This window comes from Eurosta solidaginis, chromosome 5 (assembly GCF_040869045.1).
Source record: "Eurosta solidaginis isolate ZX-2024a chromosome 5, ASM4086904v1, whole genome shotgun sequence".
NCBI classification, from domain to species: Eukaryota; Metazoa; Arthropoda; class Insecta; order Diptera; family Tephritidae; genus Eurosta; species Eurosta solidaginis.
In genome coordinates, this window is record NC_090323.1 from 27,383,136 (window position 1) to 27,389,369 (window position 6,234).

At 37.9% G+C, this 6,234-nt stretch overlaps 1 pseudogene; it reads right to left on the reverse strand.

Annotated features, from left to right (window-relative positions):
* Window positions 1-1,562: 1,562 nt before the first annotated feature.
* On the reverse strand, window positions 1,563-4,541 carry LOC137253809 (somatostatin receptor type 2-like; annotated as a pseudogene).
* Between the last annotated feature and the right edge of the window lie 1,693 nt (window positions 4,542-6,234).

The window sequence follows — 6,234 nt, forward strand, 5'->3', positions numbered from 1 at the left end:
TAAGATGCCCGACCAGTCATCTTCATACATTCCACTTTGTATGTTGGAGTGAATAGGAAAAATTCTCGGACGTATTATTGGTGATCGTCTGCAGCAGACCTTGGAAAGACAAGGTGGCTTTTAAAATAGTCATATTGGATTTCGGAAATCAAGATCCGCGTTAGATGCAATACAAACAGTTAACAATATAGCTCGCATAGACATAACCGAAGGCCAAAATAAAAAACTTTTTTTTTTATAATTTGGGAAAAATTACAACAACTAAGGCATGACGTGGCTGAATGCGTTTGTAACACCATGGTAGGAGTACGGGTTCAAATCCCACTCCCGGCAGAAAAGGCTTTGCAGAGATTTACAAGGTATAATCGAAACAGTTTTGCCTTGTCCGTCCTGATGTCACGTTGTTTAATTTTTTCCCAAATTATTAAATAAATTATAAATTAAAAGTTGCTTCAAATATATGTTTTCATACACTTAAAGAAATAAGGGCAATCCCAGCTTAAACTCATACAAATAAGAAGCTTTATGCCTTGATAACTTTGGATATTATAAATGCTTTCAATACCGCGAACTGGATGCATATAATGACAGCGCTACAAAACTTTTGCACACCTTTTTAGCTGCTAAGAATAATTGGTAGCTACTTAAGCGAAACAGCACACCATTGTACAGGTCTACAAGTAGGATATGTAGCAGCACGCACATACACAGCCACGATCACCTGATAAAATGCTTGTTCTTGTTCGTTTTTTTTGTGGATGCTATTTGGCACTCTTGTACTTCTTAGGACAAAAAAAAAGTTTAGTAGCTGCTATCGAAAACTGCTTAAAATTTTTTTTTTCTTATATTACAAAGAAATATACTTATTTACTTTCAAACGAGCACTTAATTACATCTCTCTTTAATAACCATATATTTTGGACAATTTTAATTAACAAATTGTGATACTTTATTACCGGGGACGATTGCTAAAACACGACCAAAACCGTCGGGGGAGGTATTAATAGACGCGTTTTGGCCTCGCTTCCAATAATTCGAATACCTTTTCTCTTCGGACTATTGACAACAGGACAAAACGCGTCTATTCATTTTTCTTTCCGCTTTTTTGGACGGGTTATTGCAGTCGACCTCGGTTTCAAACTGTTTTTCGTGGAGAACTTTTGAACGGGTAGAAAAACTTAACTCACGTGTTTGTATTCTTAATTCTGAAATAACTACGCGTCCTCAGATACCCCAATTCAAGACTTTTTTATAATTTTCTGAAGGACCCATATGGGTGCACTTAAAATTTCCTACTAAATTCGTTCAAAAAAATTTACCATCACAGCCACCCATATCTGATATTCCGATCCCTTTTTTGCTTCCCTGTGTCGCTTTCGACGAAGCAACCCCGATAATTTTGACACTTCGTTCAGTGTCAAAACTCATGTTCCACGCAGGTTCCTCTGGGTTCCACGCTAGTTTGACACTGACCGAAGTGTCAAACTGCCGTGTGTTAGAAAGGGAAAGAAATTGTTTCCCTCTCATACATATCATACTTGTAAACCTGTACAATGCAGCACACTTCTTTGATGCGGATGAAGGATCAAGAAAGCACAAAATGCGATGTATGACGGGGTGCTTCAAATCGACCTCCCCGGAGTCAAGCAAATTTGCGGCTATGCAGATGATATTGTTGTAGTTGCAGTGGCCAAGAAACTTGATATGCTCCAAGCATTATGTAATGATGCCGTGGATAGAATAAAGGAATATTTCTAAAATCTAACCCGTTTTAAGAGTATTTTATGGCGATAAAGCAGACCTTTTCTAGTTCAGAAATCGTTAAAATATTTACGTTCACAGGCTGGGCGGACAATGATATTGTAGTGATTGTTGACATCACTGTGCTGTTGGTAAATAATCACAACAACAAAAACAGCAAGCAGCCACTCTTATGTACATGCACACATTAAGGCAAACAACACTTATGTACATAGAAGGCGACCAAGAATATCTCACATACACATATGTAGTCATCAGCTAAGAGAAGAAGTTATACTCACAAATACACACGCATATGGCTAGAAGAAAACCATAAACTACAAATATACATGTATTTAGCTGGGTAACCAAGCATGAGATACAACTGTTCTTGAACACATGTTCGTGAAACAACTAGACCTTAGTAGAGTATAAAGACCGAGAGTATAAAGGCAGCGCAAGCTAAGGAATCAGTAGTCAGTTTGATTTAAATACGCTATTAGTTGTGAAGTGAAGTATAATTGTGAAGTATTCTGAAAGTAATCTAAATAAAGATCAGTTTGCAATACTGCATAGTGGAGTTATTTAATCGACAGTTTAGCGATTCGAACGTTAGCAAAAGGTGCATAATAACCAGGATTTCGCTAAATTTTGTTACAATATTAATATATCGAGAGTGGTTGAAGTTTTAGTTTAATAAGCGAAGGAAATTAGTATTTTTTTATTACATTTTGAGAAAAAAGCGAGAGAAATTTTCAAGGAAGTAAAAATCTTAAAACTATTTTTTAATCTTCAATTTCGAAAGTGAATACATGAGTTTTATAACTCTCACTAAATTTTTCGTACATATCAAAAATATAATATCTTAAATATTTTCATTTCTAAACTATTTAACTTAATATAAAATTTTATAAAAATTCTTAGGTTTTTTTTACACTTCTTAACTCTCTTAAAGTATGCTTTCATTAAAGTTCTATTTAGAGATCAGTCTGCATAACATTACCTTCAGCATGCGCAGACTCGACCAGCGCACACACAGGATGCTCATCCTCCATTACAAGTATCATTTCTTCAGCATCAACGTTTGCCGAACATGACACTGCACGCCCATTGGGTTGCTCTTTTACCGCAGCAGCGCCATTTGTACCTGTAGTTGTTGTTACCTTGTTGTCGGAAGCTGTCGATGGTGCAGTATGTGTCGATGAAGTTGTAACCACTGAAGAGTTGTTATTAGCATTTGTAGCCGCTTGCAAATTTGCAGCGTTCACGCTGGCTTTTTGTATACGAGTTTGACGGCGTTTTGTGCTATTTTGCTTCGGCAGCAAACTCGGTTCAGCTTGTAATTGAGCATTAACTTCACTTTTAGTCATACATGTGAAAGCTTTGGAGAAGCTTTTGCGAAAGTTATCGCTTAGAAAAGCATACAATATTGGATTCATAGCTGAATTGACATAGATAAGAAAGAAGAGTAGCAAGAAAATGAAAATTTCAAAACGCGAAAGTTGATTTTCAATTGGATTCGAATTGATTAGCGCCAGCTGTGACACCCAATAAGGTAACCAACAAAAAATGTATACAGTAATAACAGTGAGCACAAGACGTGTCACTTTGCGATGTGAGCGTTTCTTCTCTTTCGATTTATGCTTTGAGCCGACTGTTTGCAGCTTACGTACCACCAAATAATAAAAGCATAATATAAAACAAAGCGGCGTGGCAAAACCAAGAAAGAATGTGTAGAGCGTGAATGTGGTAGCTGAATGCTTTTTGTACGCTTCAGGCCATTCGATATTACACAAAAGATTCACGCCATCCTCTTGACTCACCGTACTCGCATAAAATATCACCGGCAACATGCATAGTGTACCTATACCAAGTGTGTTCACTAAGCGATAAACGTCAAAACTACAAACAGCCTCGCTCACCTGATGGAAATCTCAGGTCTAGAGTCGCATTTTTGGTCTCAACGACAACATTTTTGACTACCAATCGTATGGACTTTTTCAATTTTTCAATCATTCGGAGCATTCGGTAATGGTATCCATTTTGAATTCGCTGTCATTCCGAATCCAGCGAGTGCCTGTCAGAATGCTTGACAGATAAGTCAACACACTTGTACTTGTACACTATGGCAACATGAGCACTGCTGAGGTAAGCCACGCAATTGCCGATACGATTTTAGCGATATGTTGCGTGCGATATTTAGGTGATGCAATCGGATGACAAACGGCTATATAACGATCAGCTGACATGATGAGTAAAAATATCGATGATGTAAATTGTGTTATCGAACTACTCACCATATAAATCTTACACATAAAATCACCAAAATGCCAACTACAAATGCGCATTGTATAAAGCAAAAATGGTATACCGATTAGAAAAAATTCATCAGCTATAGCTAGATTGAGTATATAAATATTGGTGACAGTTTGCATTTTCGAATAGCGCAACACTACATAAATCACGAGCGTATTACCGCATAGGCCTACAATGCATACGAACGAGTACAATATTAGCGTAGATAAATCAGCTATCGAGTAACGTTGTTCCATGCAATACACATAGTGTACCTATACCAAGTGTGTTCACTAAGCGATCAACGTCAAAACTACAAACAGCCTCGCTCACCTGATGGAAATCTCAGGTCTAGAGTCGCATTTTTAGTCTCAACGACAACATTTTTGACTACCAATCGTATGGACTTTTTCAATTTTTCAATCATTCGGAGCATTCGGTAATGGTATCCATTTTGAATTCGCTGTCATTCCGAATCCAGCGAGTGCCTGTCAGAATGCTTGACAGATAAGTTAACACACTTGTACTTGTACACTATGGCAATACATAGTGTACCTATACCAAGTGTGTTCACTAAGCGATAAACGTCAAAACTACAAACAGCCTCGCTCACCTGATGGAAATCTCAGGTCTAGAGTCGCATTTTTGGTCTCAACGACAACATTTTTGACTACCAATCGTATCGACTTTTTCAATTTTTCAATCATTCGGCGCATTCGGTAATGGTATCCATTTTGAATTCGCTGTTATTCCGAATCCAGCGAGTGCCTGTCAGAATGCTTGACAGATAAGTCAACACACTTGTACTTGTACACTATGATGCAATATTCGTAGAAAGTTTGTCTGCGTTGAAAATTTCGTCCGCCTATCGCGGCCATAGTGTACAAGTACAAGTGTGTTGACTTATCTGTCAAGCATTCTGACAGTCACTCGCTGGATTCGGAATGACAGCGAATTCAAAATGGATACCATTACCGAATGCTCCGAATGATTGAAAAAGTCCATACGATTGGTAGTCAAAAATGTTGTCGTTGAGACTAAAAATGCGACTCTAGACCTGAGATTTCCATCAGGTGAGCGAGGCTGTTTGTAGTTTTGACGTTTATCGCTTAGTGAACACACTTGGTATAGGTACACTATGATCGCGGCGAGTGTATATGTGCGATTTCCTAACATTGTTGCATTTCCAATATTCGTTCTGCTGCGCTTGCTAGTCGTATTCATAGTGTACAAGTACAAGTGTGTTGACTTATCTGTCAAGCATTCTGACAGGCACTCGCTGGATTCGGAATGACAGCGAATTCAAAATGGATACCATTACCGAATGCTCCGAATGATTGAAAAATTGAAAAAGTCCATACGATTGGTAGTCAAAAATGTTGTCGTTGAGACTAAAAATGCGACTCTAGACCTGAGATTTCCATCAGGTGAGCGAGGCTGTTTGTAGTTTTGACGTTTATCGCTTAGTGAACACACTTGGTATAGGTACACTATGGTCGTATTAACTTCGGCTTTAGCAGCTGACCACCACTGCATCGTGTTTAGTTCTTGTTTCGTGCTCAGCTGTTTGTTGTGCGCATCAACTGTTGCATTGATTGCGTGTGTTGCATTCGTGTCTGCGTCCGTTGCTCTTATGACAATTGGCCAACTCGTCGTCGTTAAATCCCGTTCATAATTTTCACTGTGATTAGGTGTCATGCGCGCTGTTGCCTCGCTTGTGGCTAACACGAAATTGTATGCAACTAAAGCACCTGTGAAAATGATCAATGCAACCTCAATCAAGTATAGTTTCCACATTTTAGCGTTATTCGATATATTCGCTTGTTATTTTTTCTTGGCTTATTTTGTTTTGGATGCTTGACTGACAGGTGTCTGTTGGTTTTATGCTTTAACGCTTCAGTAAATACATATGTATATACCGTTAGTTGTTATTAAACGCTTTCATGTTGTTATTGTTAATTATATTGTTGTTTATAGTATCGCTGTTGTTGTTTCCGCTGCTATTTACTATTTGTGTGTTTTCAGTGAATTTTTAAATCCTTTTCATGTTCTAGTAGCGAAACATAGTTGGTGGATTGACCTGCAATAAAAATGTCAAACTGATTACATTTTCATAATTGGTAGAGCATATTATAAGTAGCATATCTTAAAGATATCCTTAACATGCACATGTCGCACACCTAAGTCAAAATGGAGCTA